At 44.8% G+C, this 21,819-nt stretch overlaps 1 protein-coding gene across 1 annotated transcript in view; it reads left to right on the plus strand.

Moving 5' to 3' along the window:
• Positions 1–21,819, plus strand: part of LOC146785921 (fetuin-B-like) — a 129,631-nt gene that overhangs the window by 14,162 nt on the left and 93,650 nt on the right. The gene's annotated exons all lie outside the window — the stretch shown is intronic.

Raw genomic sequence — 21,819 nt, forward strand, 5'->3', positions numbered from 1 at the left:
ATTAGTTCCTCCTCATCCAAGTCATTACATAGTGAGGGTGGCCCACCCCTCGACAGGCACATTCCACATTAGTATTTTTTTATGTCCATTGAATGGACAAAAACTCCTCCCATCTCTCCCTCCTGTAAGTTCAAAAGCAAGAAGAAAATGCAAACCTCAAGGGAGGGAAAGCACAGTCCATAACGGGCAAGGAGGATCTAATCGGGGTAATGAAGATTACAGGTAAATAAAGAAGCCATTACCCCCACATACGGTTCTCCTTGTCCCAGTCATTACATAGTGAAGAAATCACAAGCCAGACACAAAAGAAAGGTTTGCACTGACATACATTTATTCATAACAGAAAACAAATTACTTCTTTGCAGTGGCCAAAGCCATATGACCAAAATTACTTAGCATGGCATCATCAGTATCCAAACAATAGTAACTAGGGGCGATGAGTCCAAAACAGGGCAATCAGAACCACTGATACCCTTTCCTTCCAAATCTTCTGAAGTACCCTTGGGAGGAGGGGAATCAGGGCAAATGCATAAAGCAGGCCCTTTAGCCAAGGAAAGAGCAAGGCGTCCACCACCCAAGCACCCTGGTTGATTTGTTCTGAACAAAAGAATGGAAGCATCATATTGGAGTGTTTGGCAAACGTCCATCCAAGGAGACATAGGTTGGTCAAGAAGACAGAGTCATCAATGTTCGAGCAGCGGACTGAAGAACACAAACCCTGTCTGCTGGAAGAAACACCTTGGCTTGCTGGGTGTCGAAAAGAGCACCAATAAATAGTCTCTGTTGAGAAGGCATCAGATGGGACTTACCAAAGTTGATCTTGAAACTTAGAGACTGCAGAAAAGTTATTGTCGCTGAACCTGCCACCTGCGCCTCCAGGAAAGAAGAACCACTTATTTGCCACTCATCGATATAAAGGAATAAAGAAAACCATTTAAGCTGTAGCACAGTTACTACAGGAGCTTATACCTTGGTGAAGGTCCGGGGCAACACCTACAGACCAAATGGCCATGCCAGAAACTGGAAGTGCCTCCCTTGCACCGGGAACCAGAGAACCTGCTGGCTGTGGGGATGAATAGCAACGTAGAAATAGGCATCTTCTAGGTCGAGCATTGCTAAGTAAATGCTTTGGTAAATCAGGAGGATGATTCCCTGCAGAGAGATCATCCTGAAAGAGTCCAACTGAACAAATGTGTTCAGTAGTTCTTGAATGAACCATCCCCCTTCTGGACTAAAAACAGAATGGAATATAGACCGAGACTCTCACGGCCTGGAGGAACTTTGACCACTGCCTTCTTCAAAAGCGACCTTTGCACCCCTTCCAGGAGAGCAGCTCTTTTTTCTGTATGTCCTGACAACGGCATAGCATGGAACATCGGTGGAGGAGGATGATGGCGAAAAGGAATCATGTACCCCTTCAAAACAATTGATAGAAACCACTGGTCCGACACAAAGTGCATCCACTGCTCAGGAAACAAAGTTAAATAAGCCCCTACTGCCATATAGTAATTTCCCAATAGTTTGCCACTGGGAGGAAGGCTGGGAAGTGGGTTCACCAGACTGGTTCTGTGGTCGGGATTTGGTATTGCCAAACACGTTTGACCTCTGGCCCACCACAAAAGGGACGTTTGGTATCCTGTGCTTGTAACAACTGCTTCTGGAAATACAATTTCTTCCCATGATTGAATTTGAAATGCTGGAGCATCTTCTTCTCATCGGTGGAACGTTGCACCATTTCATTCAACTCATCGCAAAAGAGTTGGGACCCAGTCAGTCAATTACTTTATTCGATTCTTATGAAACAAGATCATAAAAGTACAAAGTACAAGATAAAAGAAAATATCCATCATATTAAGAAATACTGGGTAGAAACAATACAAATGTTATAAATGACAGATAAAACATCAATTAAAAACAGAGATAAAACAGAAAATTCATACATGAGTGTAATGTTGAAAAAAAAGAGGAAGGTAGGTAGTAGTGGTCCCTAGAAGGGAAGAAACCGCACAATCAATCTATAATGTGTATTTGCAACTAACCAAATAAGTGTGAATAAATCAATCAATATAATCTGACCGGGTGCTATAGTAGCATAAAACACCTACTACCCAGAGGTGCTATCAGCATGTTAGATACTAACAAACATGTAAAGATACCAAAGGACAAAGCTCTTGCAGCACACCTCTTATAATGTATAACAATCCAAAAACAGTATTCGATAAGTAATGGAAAAAGTCCGAGTTTCAATATAGTCCTGTTCACAAATTCATGAAGACAAACTAATGAGATATCAGGTATGCAGAAAAATGCAGATAGTCCAAAGAAATCATCAGTTGGTTTTCATTCTCTTTGTATTCGTTTTGTGAATATTCCCAGCACACGATCTTGCTGACACGTGTTTTGTCTAATCCTAGTCTTTTTCAAGGCGATATAAGGAAATTATCACGATGTAGTCTGATGTAAATACTTCATAATGCAACATCCAACTGCGAGCTCAAAAACATAAAACAAGTGACCCAGTCAGTCAGTATCAAACAAAGTCCTTCGCGAGTGACAAAGCTGATAAAGAATTCCCTATTGTTGCGCATACCCTGATAAGTTTGCGACCATTAGTCTTGTCCCGTTCCACTTTCCATTAGTCAAGTCCCGTTCCAATTCCAGGAACGTATGTGTGTTACCACTTTGTTTATCAAATATTAAGTACACATGGTCATAGTGTGGAAGACAACCTTGATAAGTTTGCGACCAAAGGTAACGTTAATCTCCAAACGCAGAGACACGTATTGTTTCTCCCCGTCTTCGTAGTGTTATGTTGTCGCCTCGTCTTCCAAGAAAGAAGTTAAAATGACACCACAGAATAACAAACAAGATTATTCGGCAGTAATCTTAAGAAATACATTCCTGGGCGACATTGTATAAAGTTGTGTTTGCTCATAAGTGGCTGAATAAATCTCCTATGGTGTTCTACATAAAAATTGCAAAACAAAAAACGATGTAAATTTGATTGGGTAAAAACACTGTCACACGGGCAAGGAGGAAGATCATGTATAGAGTAGATTCCTGATGGATAGGCCAACATACACAGGATTAAATTCAATGGAAACCTTACTAAGATAAATCTGTGACGTAAATTTGTCATGGTGAGGAAGTGTGAGGCAATATCTTCATGGTCAATCGGACTTTCTAGGTATGATTTTACAGGCACTTTTAGGCAATTAGATTTAGCTCTCTCATTTGCCTGTTGTTTGAGGAATTGAGTCTTAATTGCCATTTTTGAGATAGTAGAGCAATTAGATGAAGAGCAAAATAAATGCTGTAAACCAAGAGAAGAAAGGCTATTTTTAATGTATGTTAGCTACGGAATCCTATGGCCGTATTCGAGACAGAGATAGTCTTCTATTAGCCTCTGAGTAAAATTGACAGACTCTCTTCTCCAAATAGAATGCCATAGTGTGATTGGGGCCAAGCTAATTATGTCATTGATGTATGGAATGTCCAACACTGCTTGACAAATAAAATTAGAACAATTAAGGGGAAGACCGACCAATTTTTTCCAAAAGGTGTCCTCTATAGTCTGGAAAGGTGAAGAGCTAGAAAATCCCCAAATGCCTGCCCCACAGGTTGCTGCAGAAACCGATTTGGCAGTATAAACTTTTTTGACCATTTCAAGGGATTTTGCGCCCAATTTCTTCATAAATGACTGTATGGCGTAAATACTTTTTTCCAGCGATAAACCCCTATTAGCAATCATATTGGACCAGGTAAATTGACTGTCAAAAGTTATTCCCAAATAAGAAAAAGTATCAGTATGGGCTATTTTCTGACCAGCTATATAAAAGTTTGAAACCTTCCTAGGTTTATTGCCAGCAATTAAAATAAATGACTTCGCCTGATAAAGATTTAAATCCAAGCTGCTCATATAACTCGCTTAAAATTCTAAAAATTTCTGTAAGGCTAGGCCCTTGCAGCGATTAACACCGCATTGTCTGCATAAAGGAGAATTGGGGTGCGCACATTATTGATCCCTGGGACATCCTATACTGAATTCAACTGGGGTGTTTCCACCCCATTAGTATTGATGGAAAAAAGAAATGGGGTGAATACACAACCCTGGCGAACTTCCCTCTTAATTGGGAATGACCTAGTACACTCCCTCTGCTTCCCATAGCGGGCACAGGCAGAGGAATAAAGCTGCTTGATAAAAAAGATAATAACCTCATCTTTGCCCATTTCTTTCGTCATCCTGCACAAATGGTGTGGGCAACGCAGCCGAATGCTGCAGATAAGTCCATAAATGCCAAGTATTGCTTACCTTGCTTTACTTAAGTATACTTAGCAATTAATAGACTTTGGTTGAGGCATTGATCCTGGGTTCCTTTCCCATTTTTAAACCATATTGTACCGGAATTAAAACATTATTACAGGTGGCCCACTCCTCTAATCTATTTAATAAAACTCGACCCACACGTTTGGCAGTGCTATCCAGGGGTGAAATTGGACTATAATTTTTTGCCTCAGATTTATCTCCTTTCTTATAGACAGGGACTGAAATAGATTGCCGCCATGAATCCGGTGGGCCCACGATTGCAACTGCATTAAAAACATTTGTCAGCACCGGTTCCCACAAATCAGACTGCTCTATAAACAAGTCTATCGGGGTACAATCCGGGCCAGGAGCTCTATTACTGGAGCACTGCATAAGGGCCTCTCTGATCTTGTGTAATTTAAAAATAAGAAGAGGTTTGGTGGGGGGGGGGTAAAAGATGCCCGCTGTGTGGCCACTCCCTCACCTTTTGGATCAAATATTAAAGAGAAGTGTGCGACCCAGGTTTCCTCATCCACATAACAATCTAAACCTGAGTCAACGGATGGGTTGAGAAATGGGGCAATAATAACTCTACAGAAATCCCTGGCGTTATTTAAAATAGTAGCTTGGTGCAATTGTTCCAAAGCTTCTTCCATAAGGGTTTTCATTCTAGTCTTCCTTGCCTCTTTATATCGAAAGCGCAAGACCTTGACCAATTCCACATCTCTAGGATGAGATCTAAGGGCCTTGTGTAGGTTAGCTAGGGTCTTAGTGCATGCTTGATCAAACCATTTTGAACCTGATGTATTGACAGTAGTTATGTTCCTGGTTAGGGCTTTTTAACCTTTGGTAGTATCTGATCAAAGGCCATGGTTACCTGAATAGGATCAGGTTCAAATCCTAAACAATTCGTGATGTCATTTAATGTATTTTCACTCACAACCGGAAAGATTTTTCCTTTATCTACCGCTACCCATTTAAGAATTGTTCTGTTATTTCTAGCTACTTTTGGCTTAACATGCCTCATCGGCATCGGATGGATTACTTCCCATTCCAGGTCACCAGTGATGGCCACATGAGCACTAAAACTAAAAATCTTAATTGTAACATCACAGACAGACTTTTTAAGGGGCACTGAGACCAATAGATAGTCCAATGTCGAGCCCTGGGTGGCCAGGCCAAAAGCGTATTGTAACATGCCTAAACTGGGATCTATAGGATTCCCAATTTCCAGATCATTTATAGTGAACAATCTGTTCAGAGCATCTCCATAAGGATTATGCATAAAGTGTGGAATGGAGTCACCTGACTCATCAGTTATGCCGCACACTGTATTACTTAGGAGGGCACAGCTATGCGCCTTACAGTCCCCCACTCATAGGATTTTCGGAAGCTGTTTAAGTGAATTAAAAAATACATTAATTTCACCTTCCAACATATCAACAACCTGCTTCATGTCACCAGTGAAATTATTATTATAAAAATGTATTAGAAGAAGTGTATCACCACCCGGGCCCTTTAAGTGGCTTAGGTGATAATAAGGGAAATTGTTGTGAAAAGATAGGACTTCCAGTTTGAAAGTATTTTTCAACAAGGTCAAAATCCCAGCCCTGCCCCGACCCGAGTTAGACGGGAGAGCAGGTGTATAAAATGAACGATAACCGTCTAAGTTAATAGGACCTAGTTCCCATGTTTCCTGTAGACAGATCAGATCGTAAATCGTGACAATTGCTAGCCAGTCTGGGTTAGACAGTTTAGCTCTCAATCCAGCTATATTCCAGGTGATTAATTTAACATGATCTACATAATTACATGTTGCAGTGAAATGTATAGGTGATTCTGACCCTGGTGTTAGGCAGCTTTGGACATGCATGACAGTGTTCCTGTTCTCCCTCTGTCAATCACAATATTCTAGATTAGTTAGGACTCTAAATCGATTGCGAGTGGGGTAAGGGGTGTAAGGTTATCCTAAAGGTGGGAATGGGGGTTCACAATGAGAATTTCTAAGGGGGATCACTGGGGTCTGCCCTGGGTGGATGGACATTTCCAGTTTATAAAAAAAGCCCAACAGTAGTGCAAACATTTGAGTGTTCAGGTGTTGGCCCTGAGGGTAACCAAGTAAGCAATTGCTGGGCCAGGTTCTGTGAATTAAAATTAACCACCACACAATCCCCCTGATTGGATTTTATTGAGTCCCCTACCCAAGCCACCCTTCTTGCCATTAAAATGTGGGAAAGTAAGTCCCCCCGCCCTCCCCCATGTTTACAGATCCAATGTTATGTTATGTTATCAGGGGTTTTGTTAAGCGCTCAGCTACTCAAGCAGAGTGTCCCGGCGCTGTCAGACCCGAGACCATAAAGCTCCGACAGGGGAGAAGAGCCTATAGGCTAAACAACCATGTTTTGAGCTTCTTTCTGAAGGTCGTCAAACTCTCGCTCTTTCTTAAAGCCAATCGGAGGGCATTCCAGGCCCGGGGCGCAAGGTATTTAAAAGACCGCCCTCCGATCCGGGCGCGCCTGATTGCCGGGACTGAGGTAAGGGACAATGACGCAGAACGCAAGGCTCTGGCAGGCAGATGAAAACCGATCCTCTTCCTCATATAGAGGGGACCAGTGCCTTGAAGAGTCTTAAATGCCAAAGTAAGTGCCTTGAATTCAATGCGCCTCTGAATAGGTAGCCAATGGAGAGACTGGTACAGTCCCGTGGCATGGGAGCGGTGGCTAAGGCCAAAGATTGCCCGAGCGGCCGAGTTCTGTACAACCTGTAGGCGTGAGAGAAGGAGCTTCGGAAGACCCAGATACAGGACATTGGCATAGTCCAACCTAGAACCTATCAAGGCCTGCACCGTAATTTTCCTATGGGCGATGAAAAGAAAAGGGAGAAATTTTCTTAATATTTTTAAAATCCCAAAGCATTGACCAGCTAGGCTCATAATCTGTGGTTTAAGAGTGAGACAGTTGTCCATCTTAATCCCAAGATTTTTAACCACCGGGGCCACGTCTGAAGGGGGAAACATATCCGCAGGCCACCAAGACCTCCAGCAAGGATCCGGAGGACAACCGAAGAAAAGAACCTCGGATTTATCCGAGTTGTATTTAAGCTGATTACTTTGGAACCATGCAAAAACCGCACCCAGACAGCTTTTAATCTGAACTCCATTGAAGTTAATATCTTTTTCACAAGTGAAAAGAAGCTGGGTGTCATCAGCATATGAGACAATCTGGGCTCCAAAAGACTCGACCAGTGCCGCCAGAGGGGACATATAGATATTGAAAAGGGTCAGGCTTAATATAGATCCTTGAGGAACTCCCACTTCCAAAGGCGGCACTGCCGCAGAATACGGAGGGGCCCAGACTGTCTGTTGGCGGTTGGTCAGAAAGGACTTGAACCAATTGAACACCGTTCCTCCAACACCAATCTCCGCAAGACGCGCCAATAGGCGATCATGAGGAACGGTGTCAAACGCCGCCGAGAGATCGAGCAGCACCAGCAGTGCCTTACCCCCGGAGTCCTGAACCACCTCCACCACCTCCAACAAAGCCGTCTCCGTGCTCATATTCGCGCGGAAGCCGGATTGAGTGTGGTGCAAAAGGCCATGGGACTCAACAAAATGTGAGAGGACAGACTGAACATGCTTTTCTGTCACTTTAGCCAGGGCAGGGAGCAAGGAGATAGGTCGGTAATTAGCATGGATGGCCCGGTCCAAAGAAGGTTTCTTCAGAAGAGGAATGACCATAGCTTGTTTCCAGGCAGACGGCACTATCCCTGCAACCAAAGAGAAGTTTAAAATTGAGTTAACCATCGGGTTAATAGCAGGAGCTATTTTAGCTAGAAACTTCGCGGGACAGGGGTCCAGAGGAGAACCAGATCTAATTTTACCGAGAAGTTCAAGTGAGGCTTGAGGTGCAATAGGTGGAAAACTCATCAAACTGGGCATTCCCGAAGCAGAAACCATGGCCTTAGTTTCAGGACAAGGCACTCCCCCCAGCGCAAAAGCTGGAAAAGTTGCCTGAATGATCTTGATTTTATTGGCAAAAAAACTGGCTAGTTGCAGAACCCAAGGTTCCGTAAAAGAGCACCTAGGCGTGACAGCCACTGGTGATGTGAATTCTTTCACAATTGCGAAGATTTCTTTGCTAGTGTTAGCGGCCTCCTCAATCCGTTGAGCAAAGTACGCTTTTTTGGCCAGGTAAATTTCCTTATGATAGGCCTTGGTACAGCATCTGCCTCCTTCAGAGGATCTAAGTAATTTGCTCGCCAAGCTCTTTCGGCTTTTTTGCAGATCCTTCTACTGGAGTTAAGCAAATGCGTGAACCATGGGGCCGATGCTCGCGAGGATTTTTTATACGACCGCCTAGGCGGAACTAAATCCTCCAGGCACTGCACAAGCCATGCTTGAAAACGAGTAAGGTCCATTTCTAAATCACCCGTAAGGGAGCAGGGGTGGGTTAGCCGATACTGATCAATCATTTCCACAGTTACTTGATGGAAAGGACGCGACAACCGAGCTGGACACCCATCACCTCTACTAATCACAGTAATTTGAGACTGGATATTAAAAGTCACCAAAAGGTGGTCGGACCATAACACCGGAAGGGGGGGGCCCAACAGTCACAGAGGAGGTGGAAAAGATCTGATCCAATGTGTGCCCTTTGTTATGAGTGGGCAACATTACGTATGGTGAGAGGCCCAAAGGGGTAGTAATATCTAAAAGTTTAATAGTGTCTGATGCATCCGCATTATCAAAGTGAACGTTGAACTCGCCCAGAAGAATGAAATGCTTAAATTGAACGCTCATGACCGAGATCACTGCGTCCAGCTCCTCATTAAAAGATCCAACAGGGCCTGGGGGTCTGTAAACCAACAGACCCGCACAAGATTGACCGGGAGAGAGTGTAAGACAGAACCCCAATGCTTCGGCCCCGCGAATGTCATCAGTTGGTATGATGGAACACTCGAAGCGTCTGTCAACCACCAGTGCCACTCCTCCCCCTTTGCCTTCGCTCCGATCTTTCCTGAGTATGAAGTAATTTGCGGGCAGGGCATTTGCTACATCTGGGCCTGATGCTTCGCCGAGCCACGTTTCCGTGATGAACATGCAGGTGGGCTTGACATAGGAGAGAAAGTTAAACAGATCCTGAGCATGTTTGCTCGCAGACCGAGTGTTCAGAAGGGAACAACAGAAATAATGGTCAGAAGAGCTCCGCTTCGTTGATGCGAATGCATATTGGCTAGGCTTTGCGACTTCTGTTTCACTCAATCCACCCTCCAATGACCAACCACAACCAGTGCATTTACCCCGAATAGAGGGGTCATGGACACTGCAGCCGCTATTACTCCGCTGTCTGAGGGATAGTAGCTGTAGGGCCGTGTACTCTAAGATTTTCTCATGGCTGTGGCTCTCAAAGTCCCCAACCCGTCCGCAACCGTCCGCCTCCGGGACGCTGACGGGCTTTCCTTAGGCCCTCCTTTGGCGCGGGAAAGGCGCTTCCGCTGAACGCGTCCGCTGCGCGGAGCCATCCCCATCTTACTTTATACTTCCCGCCCGTGAGGCAGCAAGCCTAGTCCGCCGACTAGCAAGCCTGCCTCACCAAAGATGGCCGCGGTGCGAGCGTCTGACCCGCTGCTCGAATCGGCAGTGAGAGGGTCGCCCGGACAGCGCAGCAGGAGGAAGGCAGGGGAATAGTGGCGAGACCCCTAGAGCAGCAGCAGACTACTCAACTGCCCCAAAGGTGAGAACCGAGATCCCCACAACAGAAAGAGAGAGGTCAGTAAGAAGATCTCCCGGCTTTTCGCCTCAGGAGAGAAAGGCAGTGTGTGATACCAGCCGTGACACAATAAACAAATACACAATACACAAAAGGTTAAAAGGGTATTTAAAACAGCGCGCAAATTGTGCAAAAAAGCAAATTGGCTACGAGCTACCAAAGAGAGGCTCACACCGATAGGCAGCCGCCCCGGGAGTTTCAATGGCGAAGGTCTGGCATGGCATGCCTTTGATATAAGCTGGACCGTTGTTTCCTTCTGGTCAATGTCTAGCTTGGGAACATTTACCAAAATTATCACGTAGGGGCAGGCAGCTGGGGGAAGTGACAGTCTTGTGTGACAGTCTGCTAGACCTCCTCTGTCCCGCATCTCTTCGCCACCGGTTCCGGAATTCTTCTGTAAGGTGGCACTAGATGTCCCCTGAGGTAAGAGGGTATTAATTTTGACGAGGGTATGTTTTGGGGCAGGTAATTATTTCGCTACGTTTGAGGTAAAGAAAGGCTTGTATGAGCATTAGAAGACATGCCCCCTAGGAGACAGTCTTTAGTCTTGCCTCCATCACCCCCCTTGGTATGCCCAAATTAGCCATAACATTATTAGAAGGACACAAAGGTATAATAGGCCGATCATTATGGCAAATTGACTCAACAGATGGAGCCATCTGGTGAGGATGGGCCATGCCCTCCCATGCAGAGCATAAGGACTCTATGCTGGCCTCAATTCTGGAAGGAGTCTGTGGCAACTACCAATCAGCCAAGAGCATAGGACACAGCGGGCGTGGCTAATCATATCACATGTGTTCACGGGGCACACACGTTAGAATTGTCCTCCTGAGTCACAACGCAGTTGCTACAGTGTAGGCAGAGTCCGTAGCAATAGCCAACCGACAACGAGCATTGCACAGAGTAGGCATGCCTGATCGGATAGCGAGGGACCACGGAAGCACGAAAAATAGAGTATTTAACTTCCAACATGACACAGAATAAACCGCACAAGCTGGGGAGCACGGATACATATTGGTTCCAGCAGGGAGTACCTTTGACAAAGTAAGTGCCTGTATTCTACCAAATCGAGCGTTTGCTCGAGCGGTGAGATATAAGTCTAGATGTCAGAATGCATCTCCTTTTCACCAGCAGTCTTACTGGTGCCTTACTAATTTACTTTTTTCTAACAACATTACCACCATCACTTTGTCACCCACAGTGTATGACTACAAGGCCTCCCTCCTGCGCTCCCTTGAGAAGCACTACCCCCGAGTTGTTGGAGTGAGTCTAAGAATAATGTAATTATTTTTCAATGATGTGGTTGAATGTGGTGAGATACACTGAAGGGAAGTATGGAAGTATATTGTGGATGAAATAATGCATGCATGCACTACCCATAGCACTTGTGAAAGCCAATGAAGTGTAGATGGTGTGGTAAAAACGTGAAATCCGTATGATGTAACCACAGCAGCATGGTGTTGATATGAACTGTTGGAGAGAGGCCGTAACCACACCCCCTCACTTCCCCTTGACGTCAGACGCCAAGAAACAGCTGAGAGGAGCCGCGCGCGATGCTGCTGCAGCAGCAGACGATCCCGATGCTATGGAGCCGCGGAGTCACAGAGGCCCGTTTTTTATATATCAGTGGGCAGCCTGAGGCCTGCTTTGTTACAACAGTGGGCGGCCTTGCTATTTCTGATGAGGGAAAGAGTTTCTATCCCTCCCCTTTCTGCGCTTTGCAGCCCTGCCAGTTTCTCCAAGCGCGAGGAGATGGAATAGGAGCTGGGACTCCTTGTGAAGACTCTGGAGCTGTATACAGAGGATTCTCACAGAGTGTGAAAGTGGGGGAGGGTCCAAGGGACAGTTTAAAGACCAGCTGCAGTATAAATCCCCTAATCCATATATACTTTACAACAAATACTGAGGGTCTAATGTTCCGTATACACACAACTCTAACAGACTAGGCAAATGAGACCTCCAAATCAACTACAGTGAATGACATAACAAAGGTATAATTCCCATCACCCACCAAAGGTGGCTTATCATCATCTGGGAATTCAAGACTGAGCTGAAAGGACCAACCACTCTGATGGTAATGGTGGTCATTCAGTTGTCCCAGTAGTGAGAACAAACGGTGGGGTGATGGTTGCAGTGCAAGAAATAAACAAAAGAGTGCTATTAAAAATGGCTATCCAGATGCTATAAATTTTATTCTGGCGCTATCGTGATGCCATTGATAAAACCTGTGCGTAAACAGCTTAACAGATAACTGTCGGATCGATGGTCTACATGTTTCGGCTACTGGACTTTAAGTCCAAGCTCTCATCAGGACCCAAATACGCTACTGCAAAAAGTGATAAACAATACAAACAAGAAAATTAAAGATTTCCACCAGTAAGGTATACCATACAACCTGGTCTGATCTGTATGTCCCAATGGAACTGTTACAGGTTAGAAACCCAGATGATTATGGGCATGCACCTCACCTCGCCTGGCATCTGCTCAGGATATTGAGGCACCGCTCTGTCCGTCGGTACCCCGCTCTGTCATCTGAGCTTGAAGGGGAGGTATTTGGTTCCTTTCAGCCCTGACTCTGGAGCTGTGCCAACTTGGTGCAGCAAGCCAAGCTGTTCCAGGTGCCTTGGGGAGGTAAAACTCTGTATGCCCTCTGTTATACTGAAGTTGGAGAGTTCGTATATAACGTAAGGCTGAATACTCTCTGCGGGGCTATAGTGCCAGGACACTCTCGGTCTCGGTCTGGCTCCACGGACGCTGGGACTCAGCGACCCTCGGACTCGTGGTTTTTGGACCATCTTTGGGACTCCAGGTTTCTCTCAAAGAGGGGGTAAGTGAAGGTTTTTTCCTTACTCACTGGTATATGTGGGCCCCCTATACCACTTGGTTGAAGGTCGCTGGAGAGGTCCCAGGAAGTAAATATGGCAGCAATTTAGGCCAGTGAACTACAGAGGGGCTTCGCAATTAATACACTATGCGAAAGCTTACTAAAGGAGCCAAAGGAATTGCCCAGTCTGAGTCACCAAATCTGGGCCAAAAGGTAAAAAGTGAGCTGGCCAGGCTGCAGCTCATTCTAATCACGCAGTCGCTTTCAGAAAAGATCTGCCCCTCCTTACTGAATTTGTTGAGATGGCAAGCACTGAGACCGCTAAACAAGACCATCAGGAAGCAGCCTCAGTGGATCTGGACTCGACCATTAGCCCCAGTGGGTTGGCTTCTTTAAGGGCTAATACATCAATTTTTGCAGCTGCGACTAAGTTAAAAAATCTTACACCTGATGGAGCAGTGGGGAAACTAAATATGTTAGAAAGTACCCTCTATTCTTTAAAGCCAAGCCGGGTAGGCTCTTGAGTGAAGTGGAGCAGGAGATGGCAGGTAACGACCTCCTATTAGTTGACAATTCATTGGACTCATGTCCGGAGACTCTAAATCCCGTGATTGGTAATCATTCCTCCCTTCCATCTTCAGATTTGTTAGGACCATTAGCTGGAGGGGGACCCGTGGAACAATCTATTCCGGTGGTACCAGTGGTGTCCGTTTTGACTATACCAGTGGAGTCTGTGCTTCCTGATCCAGAGGTTTTGTAGTCTGATGATAGGCCTTATTCAAGTCAGGTTAATCCCTCTCTAGACAGTAGCTCTTTTTCCATGCAATGGGACGCTAAGAGTCTTAATAATTTGATTCTGGAAGAAATTCTTGAACTGAAAGCTTCCCAATCTGCTGAGATTGCAGTAATCCATTCTCGCTTAACTAAGATTGAGGAAAATATGGCTCAGATCCCGGTATGGCTGTCGGAGGCCGAAACCAGGATTTCGCATTTGGAGGATCAAGTGTCAGCTATGAATCTCAAAGTCGCCACTTTCCAGTCCCAAAGAACCACGCTGGAATATAAGCTGGAGGAGGTAGAGAACCATTCCATGCGTTCCATTCTCCGTATTCTGGGCAACCCGGAGGGCATTGAGGGCCAGCAGACTCTACAATGGGTTGATTCATTCATAAATAAAAATGTCCTCCCAGAATTCAATGGTGATCTGACTATAATGAGAGCCCATCGCGTTCCAGCACAACTCCCTCCTAATGCTAAATTCCCACGGACTATCTTGGTTAACTTGGGGAACTTTAGGGTCAAGGAACAGATTTTATCAAAAGCCATTAAACAAAGACAGTTCTCCTCAGCAGAAGTCCCATTATGTAGCATTTTTTCAGACATGTCAGCTTCCGCAGCGAAAAGGCGGAACGAGTTCGTCAAAATGCTACATTTGTTTAAGGAACAGGTGACGCAGGCAATGATAGCCCAGCAGAGTAAGCTGAAGGTGCTCGTCAAGGGTAGATTCCACATCTTCTGCAGTGTCCCAGACGCACAGGAATTATTGCAACAGATTTCCATGGATAAATCCTAATGGCATTATGTTATTTTCTAGTTATGTGTTTGGGGTTTTTCCTTTTCTTTTCTAGGAGAGGTAAAAAAGCTACTCGTTCATGGAGGACTGTTTTAGTTTTCGTTTTCTCCTGTTTTCTCTTTTGCTGATTTTTTTGTTTTTGCTTAATGTAGGCTTATTTGTCAAAGAAGGGGAGGGTAGGGTAGGGGGGATGGGCTGTCTGGCAGCACTAGGCACCAAGTCATTGTGCCAGTTGAAATGTGGGTGGGATAGGTTGTCAGGTTTTGAGCAGGTGCGGCCATCTGCTCAGGGTAACAATGGGTCGAGGGTGGGGCCATGGGGTTGAAAGGGAACATGGGGCAAAAACGAAATTCATATTCTAAGTTCCAATACATCCGTCCATTGTTATATGAAAGGGAAGAAGGGGGGGGGCATAATTCACTCTGCCTGCCTTCTGTTGGAAACCTTTCTCCGAAGTGGTAAATCTATATTCTGTATCAGATTATTGGGCTATCTAGAGCTTGCCTCTTTTTTTGTAAATCAGAAATAAGGAAATATTGAAGGTGGTTTCTTTCAATGAAAATGGCCTCAATAATAATAAGAAAATGCGGGCTTGGAATAAGACAGAGAATCCCTCTGCCATCCTCATACAAGAGACCCATATACCAGGGGGGAAAATAGCAGATTTTTCAATGTTTAAATCATGGGCAGCGTATAGGGGTTTCTCTTCATCTTCTGTAGCCCACAGGGGGACAGCGATTTTTCTTAGTAAAAATTTTCAGGCTGAGGAAGTTAATTCTGCGAGTGATCAAAGTGGAAGATGGTGTTGGGTCACTTGTTATCTAAGACACAGAACTTTGACGCTCGCTAGTATATATGCCCCAGTAGAGGACAATCCCACCCCTTATGAGGAATTTTTCCAATCATTAATCCATGTATCAGGTGATTTAATTGTGGGGGGGGGGATTGCTATTTGTTAATGAACCCAAAAATGGATTCCTCATCTAATTAAAAAAAACAGTTAAAACAAAAAACTTTAAAAATTGTCCAAAGCTATAGTTTGACGCTTGATATAGCCGACCCTTGGCGGGCTGCATTTCCCACTGAACTTGCTTACACCTGCTTCTCAGGAAGATTCCATTCTTTCTCGCGCATTGATTTTTTTCTTATCTCCAGGCGACTGGTTTTCAGTTTGCAGAAAATTCTTCAGAATGGGTTCTCGGACCATGCATTGATCATTTTAGAGTTAGAGTTGGGTGAATGTAGTGCAACCGCCAAAAGATGTCTGTAAAATCGACAATATTTATTAGAGCAGAATTGGGTGCTTTCTATTAAAACAGAAATCAGAGAGTTCTTTGAGCGAAATCATGGCTCAGCTCCACTGCATGTGGTCTGGGATTCGTTCAAAGCCTTTTTCCGGGGGCTATCTATCGGTAAAGATGCGGAGAACTCAAGGAAGAGGAAGGAAGATAAGCGAACACTAGAGCGAAAAGTGCAAAGGTCTTTCGACATATTCCTTTTTAGCCCTTCGGTCGTTAACCGATGACAGTTGGATCAGGCTAGGCGGAACCTGGCCGAAAAATATTATGCTAAAAGGGAATCCCTATCCCATCATGATAGGCAAAAGATTTATGAAGAAAGCAATTATACAGGTAGATTTCTTGCATGGCAGGCAGGGAACGGGCTGCAAGTAATCAAATAGTTGCACTGAGATGCCCCACTTCCGGTTCCCGTTTGGAGGACTTAGGAGCGATAGGATATATAATGGTACAACATTATAGGAATATATATGGCCAACAACAACCAATTGATATGACATCTTTGGGAGATTTTCTGCAGGAATATGAATTACCTGCCTTATCAGACTCTGAAAAAAGGAACATGGCAAGCCCATTTACAAAAAAAGAGCTAGGGGAGGTTATCAAAAATCTCCGGAATGGTAAAGCATGTGGGCCGGATGGCCTCCCTGCCGAGTTTTATAAAACATTCGCAAATGTAATTTTGGATTATCTCCTTTTAATTGTAAATTCAATTCTTGAAGGTGGGTTTATACCTCTGTCATTCAGAAAAGGTAATGTAGTCAGTTTTTTTAAAAAAAGGCAAAAATAGTGGAGACCTCAATTCATATCGTCCTATTACGCTTTTAAATTCTGACTACAAAATAATTACTAAACTTTTAGCCAATCAAATTACCGGGATAGCCTCACACTTAATCCATCCCGATCAAAATGGTTTTATAGCCTGGAGGCAGCTCGGCACCAATACGCATTTTTTAGTGGAGGCAAGACTATTTTGAGACCCGTAAGATACCAGCATTAGTACTTTTTTAAGACGCTGAGAATGCATTTGATTTGGTGATTTGGGAAGACTTTATTTTGTATTTTAGCGAAATTTGGCATACTTCTAAAATCACGGGGTTGGTTGAGAAATTATATTTGAATGCGGAGGCCAATATCATTATTAATGCCACTTAGGTTGGCCAAGTAAAAGTTAAAAGGGGAACCAGACACGGATGTCCGTTATTCCCGGTGTTATTTGCTTTTTTTATTGAGCCCCTCACGATAGCCATCAGGAATAATGGGGATATCTGCTCTCCGCTTCCAACTATGGGTAAAGTTAAATTATACACCGACGACATTATGCTTATTATAAAGCTGGAGAAGGAAGTGCAGGCAAAAGCCTTCCAGATTTTTGACATTTATGAGTCGTTCGGCGGATACAAAATTAATAAAAGAAAAACAGAAATAATTTGGTGTGGTTGTGTATCTAGGGATTTACACCCCGATATCCTTCCATGCTTAAATACAAATCCCAAGAGATACCTAGGTGTTTCTTTTTTGCCATTTATTTCGGAATTATATGATTTAAAATTTGTTCCATTGTTACGAAAAGTTCAGGACTTATTCTCTCGATGGAATTCTCTCCCATTAACAATTCTCGGCAGGGTTGCCTTGATCAAAATGTCGGTGCTTCCACTGTTTAATTTCCTTTTTTCAGCAATTCCCTGTGTTTTAGTGAACTCTTTTTTTATGATATTAAAGTCAAAGTTTACATCATTTCTGTGGGGCAAGAAGGTTCCTCGAATTGCACTTAATACCTTATATGAGGAACTGGAAGATGGTGGCTTAGCCCTCCCCAATTTGATTGAGGGAATACTATTTTGCATATTTTGCACAATATATGTCTAGATTTAAGCAGGGACCACATCCAGGTCTTTTTATCAACTTTTTCATGAATTTAATATCTAAAGAAAATCAGATCCACAGCCCACTATCAATTTTTAGATCGCCTAAATTAGTAAGATATAAGTTTTTGTACTGTTTTTTTCATAAACGTCAGGCCTTTTTTAGAAGGTACTCCATCCCAGTAATTAATTTAGCAACTCTGATAGCTGGTCTTATTGTGTCAGCAGGAATTAGAGATTTGTTTGTATTTATACAAAATTGGACCAAGGCTGGTTTTCGGAAACTCCCCGATTTCCTTCGTGATGATAGATGGCTGAATATAAGTGAAATGTCTCAATTAATCTCTAGCGATTTCCCCCACCTTCGGTCATATAATATTCTCAGTAAGTCTCTTAGCAAACTTGATCTGTTCCAGATCATTGGTCAGAAGCATTTAGTACATGACTTACTGGAAGATACGGAAGCGAAAAAGCCCGGGGAATGGAAAAAATGTCTAGCCTCAATTTAGGGGATAGATCTTGAGGCCAAGGCCATAACAAAATGGGGTAAATACGAGGAGTTGGAAATTACAGCAAATATGTGGTCTACAGTTAATAACTTACATTTTAGTTCGGTTAGATGGGCTAATTGGCAAATGATGTTATTTTTCAGCAAGTGGTTACTTTATAGAACCCCTAGCTTTGTAGCCAAGGTTTATCCCAATCAATCGGGGCAGTGTTTCCGGTGCCACATTCAGCCTTCAGCCAATTGGACTCATATAATATTACAATGCCCCTTGATCCAGAAATTCTGGAATGATATCTTTGATTATTTAGCAACAGAATGTTTAATAACGATCGGGCTTAATGCTCGGCTGATAGTGTTGGGCTATGACCCAGACCTTCGGTTACCAGAGAAGTTGATTAAACTATTATATATTTGAATGGCTGTCGCCAGATCACTTCTACTTCAAAGATGGCGAACGGATCTAATTCCATCTAAAAATGAATGGGTCCGGAAAATGGCACAGGTTAAAAGAAGCGAACGAGCCTATGCATTACGAATTGGTGGGCTCAAGAAGTTTGAGAAGATCTGGGCACTGTATTTTGACTGTGATTTCTGAAATTTAGTATTTATCTTGGCGTATTTCTCTAATCTGTCCTTACTTTTATGAATCTCAGAGTTTTGCACCTTAACATGTACAGAATAGTTTATGTCGTTTTACCAGTCTTATAGGACAAATTTAACAATTTGTTTAATTGGTATTAATTTGAGGCAGTGGATATAAATTTTAAGATATTATGCGTTTTTTATCTTACGATTTAAAATGTTTTTTTAGATCCCCCCCGCTTATTGATCTCTGGAATTGTTGCTTTTTGATTAATTGGTGCTATTTATGACTCTTTCGGATGTCATTGATGAATGTTAATGGATGTCTAACAACTGTTGAAACATGGGTGGAACCCCGACACCATCACGACTATGGATCCAGGGGTAATCATGTACAGATGGTGCCCCAATGTTGACAACGTTAAACATAATAACACATGCAATTTATGTTTTTTCTTTTTCTGCATACGTAATTTCTCATCCAGACCGATGGCAAGTATTAGGCTTGTTCCATTTTATACCACTTATAGTGCACTTGGCAAATAGCACACACGCACTCACGTCTCTGGGGGAAGTAACCTCATTATGTCCCACCTTGACGAAAGCCCAGGACCTATTGAGGCCAGTTAAGTAGGGCTGAAACATGTTGGTGCTGATTTTAGGGTCATAGGACCATCACATCCTCAACACCCATTTGTATATATTATAACCTTCCCTCCCACTCCATTATTTTTTTTTTTTTTTTTTGGAAACCTTTATTACAGATTTCAAGAGATATACAAGTATGGGCCTACAACCTTCAGGCCGGCCGCTAGTAGACAGTGAGACCATGAAACATATTCATAAACACAAGCAGCAAGCAGTAAAAAGTCCCACAGATCAAAAATCATTTGCGGCCACATTGCCCAAACATCCCAAATGGCGGTTTCATTTTAAATGAAAAAACGAGAAACAAACCCACAAGGCGGCAAAAATCTAGGCAACAGTATGTGCTCCCCTCGGGAGGGCTCTACCAACCTACAAGAATAAGAGGGGGGGAAGGGCAGGGGCAGAAACAAAGTGGTTACGGTAACACAGAATCAAGAGAATGTGCAGACTAGGGAGACAGGGCCGCCGCCAGGTCGGGCGTCAGTGGTGGGGTACAGATCCCGCCACGGTAGGAGTTCCAGGGGCCCCACACCTTTACCCATTTCCCAGGCTTACCTCTCGCCACATACACAACCTTTTCTCGGAACATACACCAATCCATATTTTCCTTCCATACCGAAATCGTGGGTGACCTCTGGGAGCCCCACAATTGTGCTATGTCACGCTTGGCCACCATATATCCCAATGTCACCCACCACGTTTGCGTCACCGTATAATCAGTCAGCTCCCACACATTCAGCAGACACCTCCTAGCCTCGGGGAGCAGCGCAACATGCGTGACCGCTTGCAACACCTCATGCACACCACGCCAGAATGGAGTCACCTCCGGACATTCCCACAAAATGTGGAGGAAGGTCCCTAACATGCCACACCCACGCTTACACATCCCATCCACCGCGTATCCCATGCGCATCAGGCCCGGTCCCGTAACGTAAACCCTGTGGAGTATTTTGAGCTGGACGAAACGAAGGCGGGCCGGTATGGCCACCTCTTTCGGGGAGGCCACCGCAGATACCCAATCCTCGTCGTCCAGCTCCAATCCATCAGCGACCCATGCCTCATGGAGGGCGGCAAGCAGTCCCGAGCGATCGTTTATGAGCTTTTTATAGATCAATGAGATAGTGCCATCCGGTACATGCCCATCTAGCACTCTATCCTCCAAGGGGGAGCACTCCGGGATGGACGCGACCTCCGGGAACACGGAAGACAACGCGTGGCGAACCTGCACATACCGGAAGTACTCCCTGTCATGCAACTGGTATTCCGCTTTCAACACATCAAACGTTTTAAATCCCCCCTTCGTCCAAAGATCGCCCACCCTGCTGATGCCAATCGTGTCCCACTTCTCGAAGCCTTTCGTCGTCCACAAACAACCCAGTCGTTCAGAGGCATACAGTGGCGTCGCCCGGGTCAACCGATCTTTCCACCCCATCGCCGAGTTTGCCGCATGCCACACCCGTACCGCGACCCGTGTCGGACCAGTCAAACGTGCGTCGAGCGATCTAGAGTAGAGCGCACGATTGTAGTCGCCACCCGGCAACAACAATTTGTCCATTTCAAAAGCCGGATTAAGGGCGGGCCCATAAAGCCCGTGGTTTATCGCAGCCAGCTGGGAGGCCCAGTAATAACGTTTGATGTCGGGGAGGGCGACCCCCCCATCGTACCACGGGAGCGTCAGCTTCGCGAGGGCGATCTGCGGCCTCCCATCCCAAAACAGTTGGCGTTGCAGACCCTCCACCTCCCGAAAGTAACTAGCCGGAACGACATCCATCGTGTTTTGCAAGGCATATAAAAACCGTGGCAACGACATCATCTTGAACAGCGCCGCCCGGCCGAGCGGCGAGAGCGGCAAGCGCCTCCAACGCGCCACATCCGCCTTCAAACGTTGGAGGGGGGGAGTAGGTTCTGTGTGTATCGGGCCGCAGAGTCCAGGGTAATAAAAATACCCAGATACTTAAATCCCTGTTGAGCAACCTGGATAGGACAACCCCGCGGGAGGATAGGGGCCTCCCCTGAGAGGACATATACACAGGATTTAGCCCAGTTGATGACTAGGCCTGAGTTACGGCCAAAGGAATTCAGCACATCCACTAACACAATCAACGATTCACGCGGGGAAGCAAGATACAAAAGAATATCGTCCGCGTAGAGAGAGACTCGATCCTCATACTCAGGAGTCCATCGGAGACCACGAATCGAAGGGTGCCACCGCAGCCACTCCGCCAGGGGCTCCAAGGCGAGCGCAAAGAGGAGAGGCGACAGCGGGCAACCCTGTCGCGTGCCCCTACCCAATTCAAAAGGAGCCGACACTCTACCATTCACCACCACCTGGTCTAGCGGTCCGGAATACAACAATTTCACCCAGCCAATGAATCCCGGGCCAAACCCAAACTTCTCCAGCGTCGCCCAGATATATGGCCACTCAAGCGTGTCGAATGCCATAGTGG

The sequence above is a fragment of the Triturus cristatus genome, chromosome 11 (assembly GCF_964204655.1).
Source record: "Triturus cristatus chromosome 11, aTriCri1.1, whole genome shotgun sequence".
NCBI classification, from domain to species: Eukaryota; Metazoa; Chordata; class Amphibia; order Caudata; family Salamandridae; genus Triturus; species Triturus cristatus.